The sequence below is a fragment of the Balaenoptera ricei genome, chromosome 8 (assembly GCF_028023285.1).
Source record: "Balaenoptera ricei isolate mBalRic1 chromosome 8, mBalRic1.hap2, whole genome shotgun sequence".
Lineage (NCBI taxonomy): Eukaryota > Metazoa > Chordata > Mammalia > Artiodactyla > Balaenopteridae > Balaenoptera > Balaenoptera ricei.
In genome coordinates, this window is record NC_082646.1 from 36,349,983 (window position 1) to 36,377,037 (window position 27,055).

At 35.6% G+C, this 27,055-nt stretch overlaps 1 protein-coding gene and 1 pseudogene across 2 annotated transcripts in view; both read right to left on the reverse strand.

The window, feature by feature from the left end:
• The window catches only part of CNTN5 (contactin 5), a 1,402,912-nt gene that overhangs the window by 444,794 nt on the left and 931,063 nt on the right, over positions 1-27,055 (reverse strand). The window lies entirely within an intron of this gene.
• LOC132369699 (S-adenosylmethionine decarboxylase proenzyme-like) lies at positions 15,632-22,895 on the reverse strand (annotated as a pseudogene).

The window sequence follows — 27,055 nt, forward strand, 5'->3', positions numbered from 1 at the left end:
GCAACTCTTATTAAAAATCATTTTCTGACAGATAAAGATATAGAGATGAGAAAATTAGTGAAAAATGGAAAAAATAATTCATACATTTATTTTGAGAGATAATTAAATTAGCATTTTAATACATAGCTATTTGTTTGCATGAAGTCTTTCATAAGATATGAAAGAGAGTATCATAAGATACTCTACAACAAGCAAGATTCTTAATAATAATAGTTTAAAATTAAACTAAAATAAAAATTTAAATTTACAATAAAAATTTGATTATTGAATGGTACCTTGACCAAAAGCCATAGAAACATGAAGCTTTGTGGGTTTTTATTGGCAAGTGTGAGTTCATGAGCTTGTGATCACTTTGTAAGCAGATTGGGCAGGGCTTATTATCCCCAGTTATTGATGAGGACACTGTCATTCATTAAGGTTAAGTAATAAGAATAAAAACTCACAGCCAATAAGGATTTGGGCATCCAAGATGACAAATTCATTTTGGGAACTAGCATGTTTTTAATCTAGAGTTGTTCTGATACTCTTAATTTAGAATATTTTGATCAATGTGATTTTTTAAAACATTTTCCTATTATATCACATGAAGTAATTCTTTAATATATTTGTTATAAGTCATCTGTAAATGGGACAGCATATCACCTTTTGAAAATGTTTATTATTTAATAAAATTAGTCTTTTGAGAATATCAATGGAGCTAATTAGAGGTATCTCAAGAAATACAGTCCCATCTATTACATGGAGATAAGAATTGAATTAAGATACAGCTGGAGACATGGTGAGGCAAATCTACAAGAGACCTGTAGATTTTATAATAATGAAATTTTCCTTATTCCCATTCTTTCTTTGGTTATATATAACAGGTCAGTAATCTCTTGCTATGGATTACAATTTTCACTTTACATATTATCACACCCAAATCATCCAGCCAAAGGGTTCACTGGTTAATAGGAAACCAAAGCACACCTGTGTATGTGTGCTTTGAAAGAGATGATTTTAACTACATTATAAGTGAAATAGTAAATTGCAAATGCTTTTGTAAAGAGATAAATTATCCAAAGAATGTGATAAAAATGTTTTTGATTTTAGGTCCTTTCTTTGGTATCTTGATGTATGTTATAAAAAGCTACTTCAACTGTGAATAATATATATGGTGAAATAATCTCAAATGTTAAAGTTGTATATAAATTTGTTTAACTAATGTGATGATAGTCTATGAACCCTGGCAGAGGGTTTTGTACATTTGACTTAACTTTCTCCACTCTGGGTAAACAATTACATAAATAATCCTTATTTGCTTGCTTCTAAGTTTACAATTTTTCCAAACTCAAATTAATCTTAATTCATTCTCTGGAAATTATAAGGCTAAGCATTAGAAACTTATATATACAATGGAAGTAATAGAGCATGTATAGGGATTTTGAGTATTATAGACCAATAGAGATGGGACCTGTGTGTCACTTAGTAAAACCAGCAAGTCATTTAGTACATACATTGATTCCTAAAACTATTAGATCTTTTTATTGTCTCTCAAAATTTTCAGCCCGACTATCCTCTTCAGCTATTTTGCATTTTCTAATATTTAAATAGATAATCACTTCCTCATCTACAACCATGACTCCTTACCCCTTTCTCCTTCCATTTTATTCAAGTACAACTTCAACTTTGGTTAAATTGAACTGTCTTCCTATTCTGCTGTGGGCAAGGGAATGTGAGTGGAAAAATCATCAACAACGATGACTAGTCTTGCTCTAAATTTATGATCATTAATCTCAGACAAGCCCTTTGTTCTGCCTGGTAATTCCAGTACATTTATGGAGTCCATTTTCTCTTAATCCTTTAGACAATATGTTTACAATTACTCTCTTTCAAAACAACCTCCTGCCCCTTCCCCCACTTCTCCCCTTATAATTCCTGAAGAAATTAGAAGTAATCTAAAAACTGCATACATGTATTCCATCTATGGGGGCACTGCAGTGTGTGCCACATATTTCCCTTCAATGAAGGACTTGTCTGAACTGTTGGGAGTTACATTGACAGACAGCTTCCAGCTCTCAGCTCCCTCAGGGACTGCCTTTGCTACAGAGAATCAGCTCATCTGAGGTTATATCCCTTCCTTGGGTAGCACAACAGCCAACAGCCAACAGTTGCTCAGTGAGAGCACTGACCACCTCAGCCCAACTCCAGACAACACTGACAAGCCATTCTAGCTTTTGACATCCTCCTTAGTGTTAGCTGGGGCTGTTGCTGGGCCTGTATCACAGCTCGAATTATTCTCTTCCCACATCTGCTCCTTCCTCCTCCCTTCTGGTGGGTGATTCCAAAGGCACTTCTTAAAATTATCATCTACACTAAACTCCATCTCACCAAGTCTGATTCCCAGGGAAGCCAATATGTAACACTACCACAATAGCTATTGATTTATCTGTATCTATATTGTGTCCCATCTTCTTATCATAACAATCTGTGATCTAATCAAAGACCCATCTCCCCTTCAGACATCATCAGTAGCATTCATACTGGTATTGCTCCAAAGTTGACAAAAAAAAGGTGGAAGGAAAAATTGTATCTCTTTGACCCCATTTTTCCCTCTAGGTACAAACACATTTTGTTCACCCCTTCCACAAAAAAAAAAAAAAAAAAACCACACACACACACAAAAAAACTCCTATTTTTTTAAGCTTCTCAAATCAAGCTGTCTCTCTACCACTGTCCAAATGTTACTGTGAAAGTAATGACCTCAACATTGTTTCATTTAATGATCAATTGCTCAGTTCTCATCTATTTGACCTATATTCAGTAGTATTGATAGAGTTGATCACACTTTTCTTCTGAAAACAATTTCTTCACTTGGATTTCTCCTCCTTCACTGTGCCCTCCCCTTCACTTTCATTAGCTTGTTCTTCCTCATCTTCCCAATATCTAGACATTTCATGGTCCCTCCTTGGACCTTTTCATTTCTCAGTCCATACCATTCCCAAGTTTATCTTACCTAGCCCTTGTATTTAAAAATCATGTATAAACCAAAAAATTACCAAACTTATTCCTGCCTGGACACCTCCCTTGAATGGCAACACACACACACACACAGAATTTGACATTTCCATCTAAATGTTTAATAAGCATTGCAAACATAACACATCCTATCGGGACTCCCATTTTCACCTGCCAACCTATCATTGCCATAATATTTCCCATCAGAGTAAATAATCATTCCATTCTTCCAGTTATTTAAACAAAATACAAAAATAATCTGTAATTCAGTATGTCTCTCACACCCTACATACAATTCATGAGCAAGTCCTACTGATATTATTTCATAATATATCCAGAATCCAACAACATCTAACTTCTTCTACAGCTTTCATCTAGGCCTATCTCACCTTGATTGTTGTGATATCACCCTACTGGTGTCACTGCTTCTTCCTTTGCTCTCTTTCTATTTATTAACACTGTAGCCAGACTTGGTTATTTTAAAATAAAGTTATACCAAATGCTTTAAATGGCTTTTTATCTCACTAAGAGGAAAAGTCAAACTTTTGAGACTTACAATGGCTTACAGGCCCTAGACTATCTAGACTTTGTTTCTTCTTTGATATCATCTCTTACAACTACATACATCTTCCCTCCCTCCATTCTAGCACACTAGTTTCCTTGCCTTTTATCAAATATACCAAGTATTATCCTGCTTCAGAGCCTTTGTACTTGTTGCTTCCTCCATCTAAAACACTTTCCCCCCACATATAATAATGACTATCATCTTTCCCTCTTTAGGTCTTTATTTTAATGTCACCTTCATGGAGAGATCTTTCCTGCATAACTTATCAAAAAGTATGACCTCCATGACCCTCTACACATCCTTTATTCCATTTCCCTAAAAAACTTTTTTTTTTTTATTTAGCACTTATCTGCTAACAAACTATTTGTTTTGTCTATTGTGTCCCCCACACAGAGAATTTATGGTCTATGAGAGCAGGGATTTTTGTTTGCTATGTTCATTGTAATATTCTCAGACCCTTGCCCTAGCTGTTCCCTCTGCCTGAACTACTCTCCCTCTAGAGTAGAATCCTAAAAATATACTTTAAAATATTGCTATAAAAAATGAGATTTTTGAAAGCAAAAGACCAAGGTTCAAATTCTAGTATCCCAATTTATTAATGGCCTCCTTGGGCAAATTAATTTACTTCACTATGCTTTATTTCCCAAGTAAGATGAGATAATTAATTATATATGTGTTATAAGATTACTGTGAAAAATTCCCTGACATATAAAATTATGTTACATAACTGACCAATAAAAAACACTTAATCAAGAGTATTTCTCTCTATAAATTTCAGAGAGATATATCTTATCAACTTCTAATTATAAACCTGAATATTTCTTTTTCTAATTACTTTGAGCTATATTATAAGAGGTTCTCAAATTATAATATTTGAGGACAATCTACAAAGTTATACAAATTAAAAGAGGAAATAACACTCATTAAGTAAAAGAGGCAGCTGAGTGGAGCCAAATTTAGACAAGCTACTTCTCTGTTCATATCTCAGCTTCTTTGTGAAATGAAGGCTAAAAAAACTATCTCATAAAAATTTTTAAGCCTTAAATATAATAATGTATATACAGCAATTAGTACAACACATGGCACAACACAATAAATTAAAGCAATTATAACTGTTATTATTATTCTTGTTATAAAAAAACACTGTTGTGAGAATCATGAGATTAATGCTAAACTTAACTCTTCTACTATTTAGCTACGCAATTAGCAGCAATAGTTTAACTTTCCTGTGTTTTCTTCTTCATATATAAATCAGGGATTTTGGTCGCTCAAGAGAAATAAGCTTAAATGCCTGTGCAGTTGAAAGTATAAGATATTTAAAGAACAACTATTGATGAGAAAGAACATAAGACTTGAAGAAAATATCTTCTATAAATAAAAATTTAAAGAAGAAAACAATAAGACAGGTAGGAGAGGTGAGACACAGTGTAGTCAAGACTTATACCACAACCTACCCCAGCACTACCCACCAGCAGCTGGCAGCCTCTACACAAATCAGGGCTTGGCAACCAGTGGGACCAAGGGCCAGCCATGTCTACCAGGCTACCCACATAGTCATCCTGCCACAACAGCAGGGCAACCCTAGAGCATATAGTTCTGGTGACCAGAATGAGTGCACTGCCAGGAAGCATAAGACATCTCCTATAAAAGGCTACTTTTCCAAGTCTGGTAATATAGACAACCTACCGAATACAAAGAAATAAAAACAGCAAATTAGGTAAAATGAGGTGACAGAAGAATATGTTCCTAATAAAGAATAAGATAAACCCCAGAAGAAGAAATAAGTGAAATAGAGATAAGCAATCTATCTGATAAAGAGTTCAAGGTAATGATCATAAAGATGTTCAAAGAACTCAGGAGAAGTTTAGATGAACAGAGTGAGAAGTTAGAGATTTTTAACAAAGAGTAAGAAAACATAAAAAAGAACCAAACATAGGTAAATAATACAATAACTGAAAGCAAAAATACACTGGAAGGTACCAACAGTAGATTAGATGATAAAGAGAAACAGATCAGTGGGCTAGAAGACAGAGCAGTGGAAATCACTGAGGTGAACAGAGAAAGACAAAAGAATAAAATGAAATAAAGACAGTTTAAGAGACACTGCAACAACATCAAGCATGTTAATAACCACATTATAGGGGTCCAGGAGGAGAAGAGACAAAGAAATGGTCAGAGAACATATTTGAAGACATCGTAGCTGAAACTTCCTTAATCTGGGAAAGGAAATAAACATCCAGATCCAGGAAACACAGAGAGTTCCAAACAAGATTAAACCAAAGAGGACCAGACCAAGACACATTGTGATTAAAATGGCAAAAATTAAAGGTAAAGAGAAAATATTCTAAAGGGCAACAAGTTATGAACAAGGGAACACCCATGAGGCTATCAGCTGACTTTTCAGCAGAAACTCTGCAGGCAATACGGGAGTGTGTTAGTATCAATTTCTCCCTTTATGTCTGTTAATATTTGTTTTATGTATTTAGGTTCTCCTATATTGGGTTCATATATATTTACAATTGTTATATCTTCTATAGTAACACAACAATAAAAGGGGATTTTAACACCCCACTTACATCATTGGACAGAAAATCCAGACTGAAAATCCATAAGGAAACACTGGCCTTAAAGGACACATTAGACCAGGTGGTCTTTATATATCTATATCTATATTTATATCTATATCTATATCTAGATATATATATCTTTAATTTTTGTGTTTCCTGGACCCTACAAAAAACCCAAACATGTGAATGCTAAACAATATGCTACTAAACAACCAAAGGTTCTCTGAAGAAATCAAAGAAGAAATTGAAAACTACCTGTAGATAAATGAAAACTACAACAAAACAATCCAAAAGCAGTTCTTAAAGAGAAGTTTATAGCAATACAAGCCTACTTCAGGAAATAAGAAAAATGTTAAGTAAACAACTTAACTTTACAACAAAAGGAACCAGAAAAAGAAGAACAAAGAAAATCCAAAGTTAGTGGAAGTAAAGGAATCATAAAGATCAGGGTAAAATTAAATAAAATAGAGACAAAAAACAATGAAAAAGATCAATGAAACTAAGACATGGTCCTTTGCAAAGATAAATAAAATTGATAAACATTTAGCCAGACTCATCAAGAAAAAAAAAAAGAGAGCATGCCCAAATCAATAAAATCAGAAATAATAAAGAAGTTGCAACCAAAACCACACAAATAAAAAGGGATTATAAGAGGATAATTCTATGCCAATAAGCTGGAAAACCTAGAAGAAATGGACAAATTCCTAGAAAAGAACAAGAAAGAAATAGAAAATATGAAAAGGCAAATTACTAGTACTGAAATTGAATCAGTAATAAAAAATTCCCACAGCAAACAAAAGTCCAGAACCAGATTGCTTCACAGTTGAATTCTACAAAACATTTAAAGCAGACTAAATGCCTTTTCTTCACAAATAATTTCAAATAATTTCAGAGAAAGAAATGTCTCCTAACTCATTCTGTGAGGCCAGAATCACCCTGATATTAAAACCAGACAAGGATATCACAAGAAAATAAAATTGCAGGCCAATATCCCTGATGAACATAGGTGCAAAAATCCTCAACAAAATACTTGCACACCAAATTCAACAATACAGAAAAAGTATCATACACCATGTTCAAGTGGGTTTTATCTTAGGGCTACAAGGATGTTTCAATATCCACAAATCAATCAATGTTATACTCTACATTAATAAATTGAAGAATAAAAGTCATCTGATCATCTCAATAGATGGAGAAAAATCTTTTGACAAAATTCAACATTCATTTATGATAAAAACTCTTCATGAAGTGAGTATAGAGGGAACATACCTCAACATAATAAAGGCCATATATGATAAACTCATAGCTAACATCATAGTTATGAAAAGCTACAATCAAGAATAAGACAAGGATGCCCACTCTTACCACTTTTATTCAACATAGTACTGGAGTTCCTAACTATAGGAATCAGATAAGAAAAGAAACAAAAGGAATTGAACTTGAAAGGAGAAGTAAAACTGTCACACTTTGCAGATGACATGATACTATACATAGAAAACCCTAAAGACACCACCAAAAATTACTGGAACTCATCAATGAATTTGGTAAAGTTTCATGATACAAAGTTAATATACAGAAATCTGTTGTGTTTCTTTACACTATCAATGAACTAGCATAAGGAAAAAAGCCCATCTACAATCACATCAAAAAGAAAAAGGTACCTAGGAATAAATCTAACTAAGGAGGTAAAAGACCTGTACTCGGACAACTGTAAGACACTGTTGAAAGAAATTGAAGATGACACAAACAGATGGAGAGATATACTGTGCTCATGAATTAGAAGAATTAATATTGTTAAAATGACCATACTACCCAAAGAAATCTATAGATTCAGTGCAATCCCCCTGTCAAATTACCAATGGCATTTTTCACAGAACCACAACAAATAATTCTATAATTTGTATGGAAACGCAAAAGACCCCAAAAGCCATAACAATCTTCAGGAAGAAGAACAACACTGGAGGTACCACACTCCCTAATTTCAAACCATACTAGCAAGCTACCATAACCAAAACAGTATGGTACTCACACAAATTCAGATACATGTATCAATGGAACAGAATAGAGAGCTGAGAAACAAGCCCACACATACATGGGCAATTAATCTATGATAAAGGAGGGAAAAAAAGAAAAAAAGGAAAAAAAAAAAAGAGGGAAGAATATACAGTGGGGAAAAAAACAATCTTGTCTACAGCCTCTGCAATAAATGATGTTGAGTAAACTGGACAGCTACATGCAAAAGAATCAAATCGGACTACTCTCCCACACTATGCAGAAAAATAAATTCAAAATGGTTTAAGACTTAATGTAAGACCAGTGATTATAAAATTTCTAGAAGAAACAAAGGCAGTACTTGCTAAACATTGGTCTTAGAAATTTTTTGGGATATGTCTTCTCAGGTATGGAAACCAAAAGCAAAAATAAACAAATGGAACTATGTCAAACTAAAAAGATTTTGCACAGTGAAGGAAACTATCAACCAAATGAAAATGCCACCTACTGAATGGGAGAAGGTATTTTCAAACAATTTGAAAATTAATAGGGGGTTAATGTCCAAAATATACAAAGAACTTATAAAACTCAACATCAAAAAACACCAAAACACAAGCAACCAGGTTAAAAAATGGGCAGAGGATTTGAATAGATATTTTTCCAAAGAAGACATACAGATGGTCAAATGGCATATTAAAAGATGCTCAACATAACTAATCCTCTGAGAAATACTAATTAAAGCCACAGTGAGATATCAACTCTCACCTGTCTGAATGGCTATTATCAATAACAAATAAAAAGTGCTGGAGAAGATTTAGAGAATGCACTGTTGGTGGGAATGTAAATTGGTGCAGCCACTGTGGAAAACAGTATGGAGACTCCTGAAAAAATTAAAAATAGAACTACCAGCAATTCCACTCCTGGGTATTTACCCAAAGAAAATAAAAACACTAATTAGGAAAAATATGTGCACCATAGTTCACTGCAGCATTATTTACAATAGCCAAAATATGGAAGCAACCTAAGTGCCTATCAATAGATGAACTGGTAATGAAAATGGCATGTGTATATATATATATATATATATATATATATATATATACACAATGGAATATTACTCAGCCATAAAAAAGAATGGAATCTTGCCATTTGTGACAACATGGATGGACCTAGGGGGTATTATGCTAAGTGAAATGTCAGACATAGAAAACAAATACTGTATGATTTCCACTTATATGTGAATCTAAAACAAAACAAAACAAATTGACAAGCATAACTGAACAGAAGGAGTCATAAAAGCAGTGAACAAAAAGGTGGTTGTCAGTGAGGAGGGGTTCAGGAGAGGGAAGGAATAGGTAAGGGAAATTTACAGGTACAAACTTTCAGTTACAAAATAAGTGAGTCAGAGGTAGGAAATGTACAGTGTGGCTAAAAGTTGATAACTATGTGATAACTTTGTATGGTGACAGATGACAAGTAGACTAATCATCATGATCACTTTTAAATGTAGAGAAATATCAAATTACTGTGTTGTGTACCAGGAGCTAACATAATGCTGTACTTCAATTATACTTCAAAAACAAACGAACAAACTCATAAAAAAAAAAAATCAGGTTTGTGTTTACCAAAGGCAGGAGTGTGGGGCAGAGGAAATTGGATGAAGGCAGTCAAAAGGTACAAACTCCCAGTTTTAAGATAAATAAGTATTAGGGATGTAATTGACAACATGATAAATATAATTAACACTGCTGTCTCTGTGCTATAGATGAAAGTTTTTAAGATGGTAAATCATGAGTTCTTATCACAAGGTAAACTTTTTTTTTCTATTTCTTTAATTTTGTATCTATATGAGATGATGTTTGTTCACTAAGCTTGTTGTGATCATCATTTCATGATGTATGTAAGTCAAATCATTATGCTGTATACCTTAAACTTATACAGTGTCGTATGTCGTTTATATCAATAAAACTGTGTAAAAAACGATAATCATGGTGGGAACTAGGTAAAATGGAGAGAGTATGCACACAAAGTCATTTACATCTGTTTAATAAACACTGTGTAAACTAAAGGAAACACTTGTGTGTAAGATTTTTCCTGGAGAACAGCTTTTCAAACTTGGTTCTGATGATCTCTAAGACGCTAAACACTCCATGAATTTAACTTACCACCTATGATTCTAACTTCAAGCTATCATTCCGAACCTAATTTTTATGTGTAGCTATATATTACCTATCATTCAGAACTTATTTCAATCTGCAAACATATTTATGAAATAAATACATATATAAAAAATAAAATATATATGAATGAATACTCCTAACTAGTCTCCATTACTACATTGAATATCAAATGAAACACTTTTTATATTCTGTATTTATATTTTGATGATTGACTTGATTATCAACTGAAATAAGAAAATATTGTTATCAGCGTAAAATTGTACACCATTTACTTACAAGGCTACAGTTTTCTGTAGTTTTATCATGATTGATCTAAGAAGAATAAACATAGAAAAAAGTTGCTGAAATGAACATTCTGCCATTATAATTGCTAAAATGTGTCATACTTATCTCCTAAATTATACGTTAGGAGACTTTATATTCAAGTCACAATGAATTATATTTTAAAGCTTTTTATATAGTGTCTGACACATAACAGACGATATGTGTTTTAAAATAGTAAAGGACTTTGCTGGTGGTGCAGTGGTTAAGAATCCACCTGCCAATGCAGGAGACATGGGTTCAATCCCTGGTCCAGGAATATCCCACATCCCGCAGAGCAACTAAGCCCGTGAGCCACAACTACTGAGCCTGCGCTCTAGGGCCTGCGAGCCATAACTACTGAAGCCCACGCGCATAAAGCCCATGCTCCACAATAAGAGAAGCCACCGCAATGAGAAGCCCGCACACCGCAACAAAGAGTAGTCCCCGCTCACTGCAGCTAGAGAAAGCCTGTGCACAGCAAGAAAGACCCAACGCAGCTGTAAATAAAAAATAAATAATAAATAAATAAATTTTAAAAAATAAAATAAAGTAAAATGTATTTTAGTGTGTACATATGAAGCTCCAGTCTTTGTAGTGTAGAAGATAATAATTATTCCAAAGTTATATTTTTGGTAAATGATAGGCCACTACACATCATGATTTCCTTCCTCATTTGTAGAATATGAAAACTAGATTGTAATAATACCTCCAAGCCACCAGATGTCTTTATGCAGTTTGAAGAACTGTAGCAGAAGTTAAGTTTTACAGAAATGTCTGCTCTTCTACTTTGTGCAAACTCAGGATGACTCTTATTTTAAAAATCTAATTTATTTCTATTAATATCAATAATTTCTGAGACCTTACCATATTTTTATAGAAAAACTCCCCTCTGTTGTATATCTCTCCACTCCTACAAGGCAATTTTTAGCTCTACTAGCTCCTACTTAGAATAGCTCCAATGGACAACATAATTATTTCTTTTCCATATATCTACTGAAAATATATAATTAACTGGTGAGTAGATTTTTTTAAACAATGTTTTGACTCTAAGTATAAAATTATACTTTTGAATCTGAACACTAAACATTTCAGCAAGGCAATAGATTTTTCCCTCCTAAATCCAACCCAGTCCCAAACTGCATGAGAAAGTTTGTATTGGTCTCTTTTGAATTTTGCTTTGGTTATACCAGTTCTTTCCATAATTGACTAATGTGTGTGTTTGAGTGTTTTGCCCTGCCAAATTTGTTTTCAACTGCTGTGTGTATTGCAGAGCACTTAGAACAGTCCTGGCCCCCTGAGCAAATGCTTCAGGATGTTAATTGCTGGGTTTTCTTGATTCCCTTAGCTCATTTGCTGTTGTAGAGTTAAATCAAGTATCATGGATTTGCATTTTTTTACAAGCTATAACCTCACTAGTTCTATTTAAATAACTTGCACCCTATTTAATTAAAAAATCTTACGGAGCTACTTTATTTCATAACTCAGCTGACTAGTGATCAATTTTCAACCTATCTTAGATCTTGGTGAAAAACCTCATGTCTTGCCTTAGACTGAATCTCCTCTGACCTTGTAGCAGTATTTTTTTTTTTTTTTTCCTTTTTCAGCATTCAGTTATCTTAGGAAGTTTTAATTTGTGATCTTCACTTAAGCTGAACTAATATGGCAAGTGATCTTGGGTAATGCTCAAATTTTAGGGAGGGTTGATTTTACTATGTGCAGCAACTCACATATTATACAGCAAGTGAATGGTGAAAAAAAAATAAATAACAAGTTATTTCAGGTCAAAACTCAGGTCATTTGCAGTATATCACCTATGCTTAGTAAGTCCAGTGCCTGGCATTCAAAAATTATTGGCTGAATGAATGAATGAATAAATGATGCACATTTAAAAGGGCAGTTGTTACAAATTGACCTCTGTAAATGTCAAACACTACTCTCTTCCTATCTGATTTATTTCCAAGAAACTAGAGAAGAGGTTTTTTTTTTTTAAGGTAGAATACGCATTTAAATAATTTATTGAAAACACTACTTTTGTGTAGAAATTTCCATCAATTATATGAAGAAATTCTTGACAGAATGAAATCACTTTTCACATTAAGCATCAGTTCAATATACTAGTATTCTGATTTTGTTTCTGTTTTGTAGTTGCTCTAGCTCTTTTGAATTAAAGTACAAGAAAATACTTCCCAGAAATTTTGTAGGGCTAATATAACTATTTACTCATGGTACATTTTTCTTTAAATCTGCTATGGCATATGCATTGCTCATATTGCTGAAAGGCATCCCACATAATCTAGTCCAAGGCTCGCAGACATTTTCTGTAAAGGGTCAGATAGTAAATATTTGAGGCTTCGTAGGCCAAAAGGCAAAACTGAGCATATTATATGATACTGGCATATAATTTTCATGTCAAAAAGTATTATTGTTTTAAATTTTTCAACAATTTAAAAATGTAAAAATAAATCCTTAGCTTGTGGGCTCTGTAAAAACAAAGATTTAGCCTGTGGCTGTAGTTTGTTGACCTCTGGTCTAGTCTGCTGAAATTAGTAGGAATAGGAAGACTTAATAAATTTCTACTGCTAGAGAGTCAATGACTTTTCTATATAGCCTGTTCAAGTCATTTTACAGAAGTAAGATATTTGCATGGTAGAAGAGCTTGGCCTCTAGAATCAGAAAGGAATGGATTTGAATTCTCTTCCACTTATTGCCCACGTAATGCTGGACAAGCTCCTTTAAGCTTCAGTTTACCGACCTGTGCAATAGGAATAATAATACTACAGAATTCGTATCAGGGGGACAATGCTTGCAATTCACCCAGCAGCAGGCCTTAACTTATAGTTAATCCTCAGTAAATGTTAGCTATTACTGTTTTATATGAAGAGTTAGCACATTCATCCTATATCCAGCATCTAGCACTATGTTTACTAAATAGCAGTTCAGTTGTTTTTTTTTTGAATGTCACTAGACAATGAATTAAGCAAACCTTTATTGAAGCTTAAATTGTGGTACAGAAATACATTTCAACTGATTTAAGTCCAACACCATGAAGAGAGAAATTATGGCACCAAGATTCTCCCTCCTCTATCATACGCACTAGGATTAATTTAGATTACTATTCAATCTATAGTTTCCATTTTTCTAGGCTTTGTTCCATACAAATTTGTGCAGTTTCTCAACATTAAATGGAAATCTTAAATCTATTGGGCTGGGGCGGTGGTGGGGATCAGACCTCAAGCCAATAAATGTTCATCAAATCTACTGGGACACTGTTCAAGAACAAAATCCACTTTGAGCATTGGTCCTCATAATAGCACCAAAACATTAGGTACTGTGTGCTAATTACAGAATTGGACTGATCCATTGATTGAAAGCTTCTTCAATGAAGCTCTGAATCAACAACATGTTTAAAAGTCAAAAGTGTTCCAACCACTTGATTTCAAACCAAGTAGAATTTATGTTTAGAAACACTAAAAAAAAGTGTTTCATTTATAAATACAGAAGGAAGAAAAACATCACTGCATCAATCCAGAAAGAATCAAAAATTGTTTGAGGACAAGAAGAAATACAAAATTGAGTCAATTTTGTTCTTTTCTCAGCTGCTTAAATAAGTGTCTGTATTAGCAAATACAGCTAAAAGATGCCAACTCTTTTAAGCCTGTATTTCTGGTCATTTCCCATTGACCATTTTGGAATTTTGTATGTTATATTTTATGGATAGCACTCTGCTTCACTGTGTAGTATGTCTGAATAACCTGAACAGTTCTCATTCATCACTTGATGTTACTCCATGGTGAAAGAAATACCAGTAAGAGGAACCATCAGAACACTATCACATGCATCACAAAGTCACAGAACTTTTTAAGTCACAAAGATGGCAAAGACATCGATTCTGCTTTGGACCAAAGTTTAAGGCATATCATTAACAGAAATTAGTGGAAATGGCTATGAAAGTAAAAGTTGAGGTGAATCATCTGAGGTGACTTGACTTGTTGAATCCAACACAACCTTTATCTTAAAGCTCCTTGCTAACAAATTTAGTGATAATTTTTTTATACTACTACTTAGCAAGTTAATAAAGACATGGTACCCATGAGAAGCTAATCTCATTTAATGGGGGCCACAGAATGGCATACAGTTTCCATACAGTTCTGCCAATATTCCCTAGTATCAATCTACACCTTCTTTGTTAATCAATACCAGCTTATTCCAAAAGAGCTCATGGTAACGAAAAATGCCAAATTCCCTTGACCTTAAAAGAAAATTAAGCCCAGGGTCCACCCCCCCCCCCCGTTCCCCATCTGGGGTATAAGGTTAGTGTAAACCCACAGTGTAACAGTGTATTGTTTTATGGAGGAGGTGTGGTTGGGAGGGAGATACCATGGTGAAGAATGAATCAATTAAAGTCACACAAGTATAGGAAGCAGTGAGATAGTAATACACAAAATAGATAACTGCAGTCATTTTCATAGAGGACTCGACTCGTGGAAGAAGAACTTTGGTGCTGCAAAAACATCTGTATGAAGTAGAAATTGGTTTCAATAACATTAGTAGAGAGTATGTTCTAGAAAGTGGAGGTAACTGGATGCAAAATCCTGGTAGCAATTTAATAGAACAGTCCCAGATGGCTAGGCTGAGGCCAACACCTAATGAGGACAAAAGCCTTGTCTGTGGGGAATTTTGGATGATACCTGGAGAAATATTACACTGTGCATAAACCAAATTGAGTTGTTTTCACAAGTGTTGTAAAGTTTCATATAGTAAAAGGTTTTTTCTACATGCATTTCAATTTCACAGCAAGAGTGGCATAGGATACCTAAACACAGAAGAGAACATTCAAGCAAGATATCTAACTCCTTGATATAATAATGCATACAATTCAAAATGATTACACTATCATTACATCTAGGGCTTTCTGCAACTACAAGGTGGTGGTTATGGAAAGCATGGCCCTTGGTATCAATATCTAAAAAGCAGCCACCACTTTCTTCTATGTGTGTTCTCTTTTTGCGTTTTTTCTTCATTTTTCTTAATCAACTCTGCTGTTGTTGCTGCTTCTTAGCAAAACTGGTAAAAACAAAATTGTAATCATTGAACATAGCGCTCTGGCAATCAAGACATTTAAAACCTTCAATCTTCTGGGGTGAAGAAAGCACTGTGTGAGCCTGAAACCAATGCTCCTGGATGGAAGGCAGTTATGAAAATGACTTCCACTCTGCAGATGTTCCTTTTGAAAAGCTAACAGCATACTTCTTTTGACAGAATTCTGCGATTAACCAAGATGGCGGAGTAGAAGGACGTGCTGTCACTCCCTCTTGCGAGAGCACCAGAATCACAACTGACTGCTGGACCATCATTGACAGGAAGACCCTGGACTTCACCAAGGAGGATACCCCACGTCCAAGGACAGAGGAGAAGCCACAGTGAGACGGTAGGAGGGGCGCAAGCAGAGTAAATTCAAACCCCGTAACTGCTGGGTGGGTGACTCACAGACTGGCGAACACTTATACCACAGAAGTCCACCCACTGGAGTAAAGGTTCTGAGCCCCACGTCAGGCTTCCCAACCTGGGGGTCAGGCAACGGGAGGAGGAATTCCTAGAGAATCAGACTTTGAAGCCTAGTGGGAATTGGATTGCAGGACTTTGACGGGACTGGGGGAAACAGAGACCCCACTCTTGGAGGGCACACACAAAGTAATGTGTGCATCAGGACCCAGGGGAAGGAGCAGTGAGCCTGGGGGAGACTGAACCAGACCTACCTGCTGGTGTTGGGGGGTCTCCTGCAGAGGCGAGTGGTGGCTCTGTTTCACCGTGGGGATAAGGACACTGGCAGCAGAGGTTCGGGGAAGTTCTCCTTGGCGTGAGCCGTCCCAGAGTCTGCCATTAACCCCACCAAAGAGCACGGGTAGGCTCCAGTGTTGGGTTGCCTCAGGCAAAACAGCCAACAGGGAGGGAACCCAGCCCCACCCATCAACAGTCAAGTGGATTAAGGTTTTACTGAGCTCTGACCGCCACAGCAACAGGGAGGGAACCCAGCCCCACCCATCAACAGTCAAGTGGATTAAGGTTTTACTGAGCTCTGACCGCCACAGCAACAGTCAGCTCTACCCACCACCAGAGCCTCCCATCAAGCCTCTTAGATAGCCTCAACCACCAGAGGGCAGACAACAGAAGCAAGAAAAACTATAATCCTGCAGCCTGTGGACCAAAAACCACAGTTACAGAAAGATAGAGAAGATGAAAAGGCAGAGGGCTATGTACCAGATGAAGGAACAAGAAAAAACCCCAGAAAAACAACTAAATGAAGTGGAGATAGGCAACCTTCCAGAAAAAGAATTCAGAATAATGATAGTGAAGATGATCCAGGACCTTGGAATAAGAATGGAGGCAAAGATTGAGAAGATGCAAGAAATGATTAACAAAGACCTAGAAGAATTAAAGAACAAACAAACAGAGATGACCAATACAATAACTGAAATGAAAACTACACTAGAAGGAATCAATAGCAGAATAACTGAGGCAGAAGAACGGATAAGTGACCTGGAAGACAGAATGATGGAATTCACTGCTGCGGAACAGACTAAAGAAAAAAGAATGAAAAGAAATGAAGACAGCCTAAGAGACCTCTGGGACAACATTAAACGCAACAACATTCGCATTATAGGGGTCCCAGAAGGAGAAGAGAGAGAGAAAGGACCAGAGAAAATATTTGAAGAGATTATAGTCGAAAACTTCCCTAACATGGGAAAGGAAATAGCCACCCAAGTCCAGGAAGCGCAGAGAGTCCCATACAGGATAAACCCAAGGAGAAACACGCCGAGACACATAGTAATCAAAGTGGCAAAAATTAAAGACAAAGAAAAATTATTGAAAGCAGCAAGGGAAAAACGACAAATAACATACAAGGGTACTCCCATAAGGTTAACAGCTGATTTCTCAGCAGAAACTCTGCAAGCCAGAAGGGAGTGGCATGATATACTTAAAGTGATGAAAGGGAAGAACCTACAACCAAGATTACTCTACCCGGCAAGGATCTCATTTAGATTTGATGGAGAAATCAAAAGCTTTACAGACAAGCAAAAGCTAAGAGAATTCAGCACCACCAAACCAGCTCTACAACAAATGCTAAAGGAACTTCTCTAAGTGGGAAACACAAGAGAAGAAAAGGACCTACAAAAACAAACCCAAAACAATTAAGAAAATGGTCATAGGAACATACATATCGATAATTACCTTAAACGTGAATGGATTAAATGCCCCAACCAAAAGACATAGACTGGCTGAATGGATACAAAAACAAGACCCATATATATGCTGTCTACAAGAGACCCACTTTAGACCTAGGGACACATACAGACTGAAAGTGATGGGATGGAAAAAGATATTCCATGCAAATGGAAATCAAAAGAAAGCTGGAGTAGCTATACTCATATCAGATAAAATAGACTTTAAATTAAAAAATGTTACAAGAGACAAGGAAGGACACTACATAATGATCCAGGGATCAATCCAAGAAGAAGATATAACAATTATAAATATATATGCACCCAACATAGGAGCACCTCAATACATAAGGCAACTGCTAACAGCTATAAAAGAGGAAATCGACAGTAACACAATAATAGTGGGGGACTTTAACACCTCACTTACACCAATGGACAGATCATCCAAAATGAAAATAAATAAGGAAACAGAAGCTTTAAATGACACAATAGACCAGATAGATTTAATTGATATATATCGGACATTCCATCCAAAAACAGCAGATTACACATTCTTCTCAAGTGCGCACGGAACATTCTCCAAGATAGATCACATCTTGGGTCACAAATCAAGCCTCAGTAAATTTAAGAAAATTGAAATCATATCAAGCATCTTTTCTGACCACAACGCTATGAGATTAGAAATGAATTACAGGGAAAAAAACGTAAAAAGGACAAACACATGGAGGCTAAACAATACGTTACTAAATAACCAAGAGATCACTGAAGAAATCAAAGAGGAAATCAAAAAATACCTAGAGACAAATGACAATGAAAACACGACGACCCAAAACCTATGGGATGCAGCAAAAGCAGTTCTAAGAGGGAAGTTTATAGCTATACAAGCCTACCTAAAGAAACAAGAAAAAGCTCAAGTAAACAATCTAACCTTACACTTAAAGAAACTAGAGAAAGAAGAACAAACAAAACCCAAAGTTAGCAGAAGGAAAGAAATCATAAAGATCAGAGCAGAAATAAATGAAATAGAAACAAAGAAAACAATAGCAAAGATCAATAAAACTAAAAGTTGGTTCTTTGAGAAGATAAACAAAATTGATAAGCCATTAGCCAGACTCATCAAGAAAAAGAGGGAGAGGACTCAAATCAATAAAATCAGAAATGAAAAAGGAGAAGTTACAACAGACACTGCAGAAATACAAAGCATCCTAAGAGACTACTACAAGCAACTTTATGCCAATAAAATGGACAACCTGGAAGAAATGGACAAATTCTTAGAGAGGTATAACCTTCCAAGACTGAACCAGGAAGAAATAGAAAATATGAACAGACCAATCACAAGTAATGAAATTGAAACTGTGATTAAAAATCTTCCAACAAACAAAAGTCCAGGACCAGATGGCTTCACAGGTGAATTCTATCAAACATTTAGAGAAGAGCTAACACCCATCCTTCTCAAACTCTTCCAAAAAATTGCAGAGGAAGGAACACTCCCAAACTCATTCTATGAGGCCACCATCACCCTGATACCAAAACCAGACAAAGACACTACAAAAAAAGAAAATTACAGACCAATATCACTGATGAATATAGATGCAAAAATCCTCAACAAAATACTAGCAAACAGAATCCAACAACACATTAAAAGGATCATACACCACGATCAAGTGGGATTTATCCCAGAGATGCAAGGATTCTTCAATATACGCAAATCAATCAATGTGATACACCATATTAACAAATTGAAGAATAAAAACCATATGATCATCTCAATAGATGCAGAAAAAGCTTTTGACAAAATTCAACACCCATTTCTGATAAAAACTCTCCAGAAAGTGGGCATAGAGGGAACCTACCTCAACATAATAAAGGCCATATATGACAAACCCACAGCAAACATCATTCTCAATGGTGAAAAACTGAAAGCATTTCCTCTAAGATCAGGAACGAGACAAGGATGTCCACTCTCACCACTATTATTCAACATAGTTTTGGAAGTCCTAGCCACGGCAATCAGAGAAGAAAAAGAAATAAAAGGAATACAAATTGGAAAAGAAGAAGTAAAACTGTCACTGTTTGCGGATGACATGATACTATACATAGAGAATCCTAAAACTGCCACCAGAAAACTGCTAGAGCTAATTAATGAATATGGTAAAGTTGCAGGATACAAAATTAATGCACAGAAATCTCTTGCATTCCTATACACTAATGATGAAAAATCTGAAAGAGAAATTATGGAAACACTCCCATTTACCATTGCAACAAAAAGAATAAAATACCTAGGAATAAACCTACCTAGGGAGACAAAAGACCTGTATGCAGAAAACTATAAGACACTGATGAAAGAAATTAAAGATGATACCAACAGATGGAGAGATATACCATGTTCTTGGATTGGAAGAATCAACATTGTGAAAATGAGTATACTACCCAAAGCAATCTACAGATTCAATGCAATCCCTATCAAATTACCAATGGCATTTTTTACGGAGCTAGAACAAATCATCTTAAAATTTGTATGGAGACACAAAAGACCCCGAATAGGCAAAGCAGTCTTGAGGCAAAAAAATGGAGCTGGAGGAATCAGACTCCCTGACTTCAGACTATACTACAAAGCTACAGTAATCAAGACAATATGGTACTGGCACAAAAACAGAAACATAGATCAATGGAACAAGATAGAAAGCCCAGAGATTAACCCACGCACCTATGGTCAACTAATCTATGACAAAGGAGGCAAAGATATACAATGGAGAAAAGACAGTCTCTTCAATAAGTGGTGCTGGGAAAACTGGACAGCTACATGTAAAAGAATGAAATTAGAATACTCCCTAACACCATACACAAAAATAAACTCAAAATGGATTAGAGACCTAAATATAAGACTGGACACTATAAAACTCTTAGAGGAAAACATAGGAAGAACACTCTTTGACATAAATCACAGCAAGATCTTTTTTGATCCACCTCCTAGAGTAATGGAAATAAAAACAAAAATAAACAAGTGGGACCTAATGAAACTTCAAAGCTTTTGCACAGCAAAGGAAACCATAAACAAGACGAAAAGACAACCCTCAGAATGGGAGAAAATATTTGCAAATGAATCAACGGACAAAGGATTAATCTCCAAAATATATAAACAGCTCATTCAGCTCAATATCAAAGAAACAAACACCCCAATCCAAAAATGGGCAGAAGACCTAAATAGACATTTCTCCAAAGAAGACATACAGATGGCCACGAAGCACATGAAAAGATGCTCAACATCACTAATTATTAGAGAAATGCAAATCAAAACTACAATGAGGTATCACCTCACTCCTGTTAGAATGGGCATCATCAGAAAATCTACAAACAACAAATGCTGGAGAGGGTGTGGTGAAAAGGGAACCCTCTTGCACTGTTGGTGGGAATGTAAATTGATACAGCCACTATGGAGAACAATATGGAGGTTCCTTAAAAAACTAAAAATAGAATTACCATATGACCCAGCAATCCCACTACTGGGCATATACCCAGAGAAAACCGTAATTCAAAAAGACACATGCACCCGAATGTTCATTGCAGCACTATTTACAATAGCCAGGTCATGGAAGCAACCTAAATGCCCATCAACAGACGAATGGATAAAGAAGATGTGGTACATATATACAATGGAATATTACTCAGCCATAAAAAGGAACGAAATTGAGTCATTTGTTGAGACGTGGATGGATCTAGAGACTGTCATACAGAGTGAAGTAAGTCAGAAAGAGAAAAACAAATATCGTATATTAATGCATGTATGCGGAACCTAGAAAAATGGTACAGATGAGCCAGTTTGCAGGGCAGAAGTTGAGACACAGATGTAGAGAATGGACATATGGACACCAAGGGGGGAAAACTGCGGTGGGGTGGGGATGGTGGTGTGCTGAATTGGGCGATTGGGATTGACATGTATACACTGATGTGTATAAAACTGATGCCTAATAAGAACCTGCAGTATAAAAAAACAAACAAAACAACTAATACTAAACTTTCATTGGGTTATTTGTATGGAAACATGTTAATATAAATGTTTCAGACATTACATGAAATTTCTAAAAATCTTATATTTGTATTTGTATGGAAATATGTATGGAAATATGTTAATATAAATGTTTCAGACATTACATGAAATTTCTAAAAATCAAAAAAAAAAAAAAAAAAAGAAAGCACTGTGTGACATTTAGAACTCTGATTTACAAACAGGGTGGTCACAAATTTTCCTGGCTTGAAGACTTCCACAACTTTCCTGATCAGGTCATCATAGGAGGTCTGACTTAAGTTTGTTTCAAAGCTAACATAAGAAAATTCTGGTTCTGGAGTGATGTGAATAGTCCAATAAGTTCCATCCAATTTCATTCCATTCATTGAATACCCACAAAGATTGAACAGTGTGGCATCAATGACAGAACATGGTATCAGGTCACGAATTCCACTCTCAAGAGTGACATCCTTTGCAATAACACCATCTTTCATGTAGAACTGGTCCATAACTGCTGGGTCAAGCTCACTCATCAAAATTTCCAGGATTTGATCTGGCTGATTGATTACCCGACTCTCTGGGAAATCCAAAGTATACAAGTACCAACAGTCAGAATTCATGTGTCCCATACAATATGCGGCTCCATTTGGGAAAATTGCATTAAGAAACTCTATTTCTTCCTGGAAATTCCGGTGTGGGTACCCTTGGTGAGAAGACTTCATGAAATTCTTACAAGAATAAAAGAAGCTTTGAGTCAAACCCACTGTAATCCCTAGCAAGTTTCAACAAGGGAACCAGTGCTTTCAGCAAGAGGGTGGTACCACATGTCTTCAAAATTGAACATCTCTTGGAGACAAACATGCTACTCTCACTGAGTACATAAGCTTCCTGCTTGTCAGTTTTTTTCACACTTATGATTGAACATTGCACATCCTTCAAAAGTATGTCCCACTCGGATCTTGGGATGGTGCGAAGATCCCCAGATCCTTGGTTTGCGTCGGGTTGCTGCCTGGAGAGCCAAACCTCCAGCAGCTTCTCGGTCCCTTTGAAAAATGTGCAGCTTCCATCACCGTGAGACTAGCGAACAACCAACAACCACAGAAAATCAACTAAATTAAATCTCTTCTCCCGCCGCTGCCGCCACCGCTGCGGATTGTTCCAGCTGTGTTACTAAAATTCAGGTTCCTTTTTTGCTATAATTTTATATTAACTTTTTTTAAAAAAGGGTTAATAAAATTTTCCCGGCTTTTTTTTTTTTTTTTTTTTTTTTTGTGAGCGAAAGTTGAACGTGAGTCTGTTGGAAATAGAGGCAGATACATCTCAGTCTCTTGTAGTCCGCTGTTTCCCCGTTAGAGAGAGTAGAGCGAGCGCTAGCTAATGTCGCCGGCCATACTGTGGGAGCCACAGTTCAGTTTTTTATTCATTCATTCATTCATTTTCCTTCATTAAACAAATATTCATTGCATGTCTACTATGTGTCAGGCACCATGTTATGTACTTAATAATTATTGTTGAATGAATAAACCTTAACTGGTGAGCTGATTATAGGTATAGGAAAAAGTAAGTCATTCTATGTTCTTTTTTTTTTTTTTTTTTTTATATAGCTACTTTTATTTTTATTTATTTATCTATTTATTTATTTTTGGCTGTGCTGGGTCTTCGGTTCGTGCGAGGGCTTTCTCCAGTTGCGGCAAGTGGGGGCCACTCTTCATCGCGGTGCGGGGACCGCTCTTCATCGCGGTGCGCGGGCCTCTCACCATCGCGGCCCCTCCCGTTGCGGAGCACAGGCTCCAGACGCACAGGCTCAGTAGTTGTGGCTCACGGGCCCAGCTGCTCCGCGGCATGTGGGACCCTCCCAGACCAGGGCTCGAACCCGCGTCCCCTGCACTAGCAGGCAGACTCTCAACCACTGCGCCACCAGGGAAGCCCCATTCTATGTTCTTGAACAGAGAAGACATACCAATAATAGTTCTCAGAAATATTGTGATTATCTTAGCAGCTTATAGTTCAAATGTCATCTCAAATTGAATCTTTAAAAAATATGTAAAATGGAAGTGTGATAATGATGATGGCAATGATGATGATGACAGCTAACATTTATTGAATATTCACTACCTGTTAATCACTGTACTAAGGGCTCTATATATTTTTTCTTTTTTTTTGTTTGTTTGTTTTTCCACGTTATATTTTATTTTATTTTATTTTGTCTTTTTTTTTATTGAAGTATAGTTGATTTACAATGTACTGCCAATCTCTGCTGTACAGCAAAGTGACTCAGTTATACACATACATTCTTTTTTTATATTCTTTTCCATTATGGTTTATCCCAGGATACTGAATATAGTTCCTTGTGCTATACATTAGGACCTTATTGTTTATCCATTCTAAATGTAATAGTTTGCGTCTACTAATTCCAAACTCCCAGTCCATCCCTCTCTCTCCCATGCTCCCCCTTGGCAACCACAAGTCTGTTCTCTATGTCTATGAGTCTGTACCTGTTTTGTAGATAGGTTCATTTGTGCCATATTTTAGATTTCACGTATAAGTAATATCGTATGGTATTTGTCTTTCTTTCTGACTTACTTCACTTAGTATGATGATCTCTAGTTGCATCCATGTTGCTGCAAATGGCATTATTTTGTTCTTTTTTATGGCTGAGTAGTATTGTATTGTATATATATGTATCACATCTTCTTTATCCATTCATCTGGTGATGGACATTTAGGTTGTTTCCATGTTTTGGCTATTGTGAACAGTGCTGTTATGAACATAAGGGTGTATATATCTTTTTGAATTATAGTTTTGTCTGGGTATATTCCCAAGAGTGGGATTGCTGGATTACATGGTAATTCTGTCTTTAGTTTTCTGAGGAACCTCCATACTGTTCTCCATAGTGACTGTACCAACTTACATTCCCACCAACAGTGTATGAGGGTTCCCTTTTCACCCCATCCTCTCCAGAATTTGTTACTTGTAGACTTTTTAATGATGGCCATTCTGACTGGTGTGAGTTGGTACCTCCTTGTAGTTTTGATTTGCATTTCTCTAATAACTGGTGATGTTGAGCATCGTTTCATGTGCCTACTGGCCATCTGTATGTCCTCTTTAGAGAAATGTCTATTAAGGTCTTCTGCCCATTTTTCGATTGGGTTGTTTGGTTTTCTGTTGTTGAGTTGTATGAGTTGTTTATATTTTGGATATTAAGCCCTTGTCTGTTGTATCATTTGCAAATATTTTCTCCCATTCAATAGGTTGTCTTTTCGTGTTTTTTTGTTTGATTGTTTGGTTGGTTTTTTTAATGAATTTTTGAATTTTATTTTATTTTTTTTTATACAGCAGGTTCTTATTAGTCATCAATTTTATACACATCAGTGTATACATGTCAATCCCAATCGCCCAATTCATCACACCACCAGCACCACGCCTCCCCACCGCTTTCCCCCCTTGGTGTCCATACATTTGTTCTCTACATCTGTGTCTCAATTTCTGCCTTGCAAAACGGTTCATCTGTACCATTTTTCTAGGTTCCTCATATATGTGTTAATATACAATATTTGTTTTTCTCTTTCTGACTTACTTCACTCTGTATGACAGTCTCTAGATCCATCCACGTCTCTACAAATGACCCAATTTCGTTCGTTTTTATGGCTGAGTAATATTCCATTGTATATATATACCATATCTTCTTTATCCATTCATCTGTCGATGGGCATTTAGGTTGCTTCCATGACCTGGCTATTGTAAATAGTGCTGCAATGAACATTGGGGTGCATGTGTCTTTTTGAATTATGGCTTTCTCTGGGTATATGCCCAGTAGTGGGATTGCTGGGTCATATGGTAGTTCTATTTTTAGTTTTTTAAGGGACCTCCACACTGTTCTCCATAGTGGCTGTATCAATTTACATTCCCACCAACAGTGCAAGAGGGTTCTCTTTTCTCCACACCCTCTCAAGCAACTGTTGTTTGTAGATTTTCTGATGATGTCCATTCTAACTGGAGTGAGGTGATACCCCATTGTAGTTTTGATTTGCATTTCTCTAATAATTAGTGTTGTTGAGCAGCTTTTCATGTGCTTCTTGGCCATCTGTATGTCTTCTTTGGAGAAATGTCTCTTTAGGTCTTCTGCCCATTTTTGGATTGGGTTGTTTTTTTTTTAATATTGAGCTGCATGAGCTGTTTATATATTTTGGAGATTAATCCTTTGTCCGTTGATTCATTTGCAAATATTTTCTCCCATTCTGAGGGTTGTCTTTTTGTCTTGTTTATGGTTTCCTTTGCTGTGCAAAAGCTTTGACATTTCATTAGGTCCCATTTGTTTTTTTTTTGTTTGTTTTTATTTCCATTACTCTAGGAGGTGGATCAAAAAAGATCTTGCTGTGATTTATGTCAAAGAGTGTTCTTCCTATGTTTTCCTCTAAGAGTTTTATAGTGTCTGGTCTTACATTTAGGTCTCTAATCTAATCTCAATTAATTCTTTAAAAAATATCCTTTTGGTTAATTACTCTTATTACTCGAAATTTTGTTTATTTATTTTGTAATGAGGACTTGAGGCTCAGAGAAATTATATATAGTTGCCCAACATCACACAGCTAGTAAGCAAAAGAAAATCCCTGGAAATTAATTTGTTTATTAATATTATGAACTTTTAATTAATTTGATAAACTTAATTTAATACCTAGAATGTAGGATCAATAATATGGTCCTTGCTTCAAGAAGCTCATTTTAAATAAATGAATAAAGAAGCTTTATTCATTCACTCAATCACTCTTTCTTTCAAGTATAAATTAAATGTCTCCTGTCTTCCAGGCACTTAAAGGCACTGAGGTTATAGCAATGAGAATATTGAATTTGCCTTTCAAATAGTATTCATTGTTTTTATTTTGTTTTATTTTGTTTTTAGAGAATATTCTGAAGAATTATATATTTTCCTTGTGTAGTGACAATCATTTCCTTTTCTTTTACAATTCTTTCCTAGCTACCATATTAAATCTTATAAGTTTTTATATTTATTCTGATTGTTTTGAATTTTCTAGACATAAAAACATAACATTTCCAAATACTGTTTATTTTTGTCACTTTTTAACAATATTATATCTTAAATTTTTCTTATTTCATTTGTTTTAGTGACTCGTTTAGAATTTTAAGATCACTATTATGTTACATGATGGCAAAATAAGAAATCTTATCATTTTTGCTTCTTTAATGGAAATGTCTCAGAAGTTTCTCTA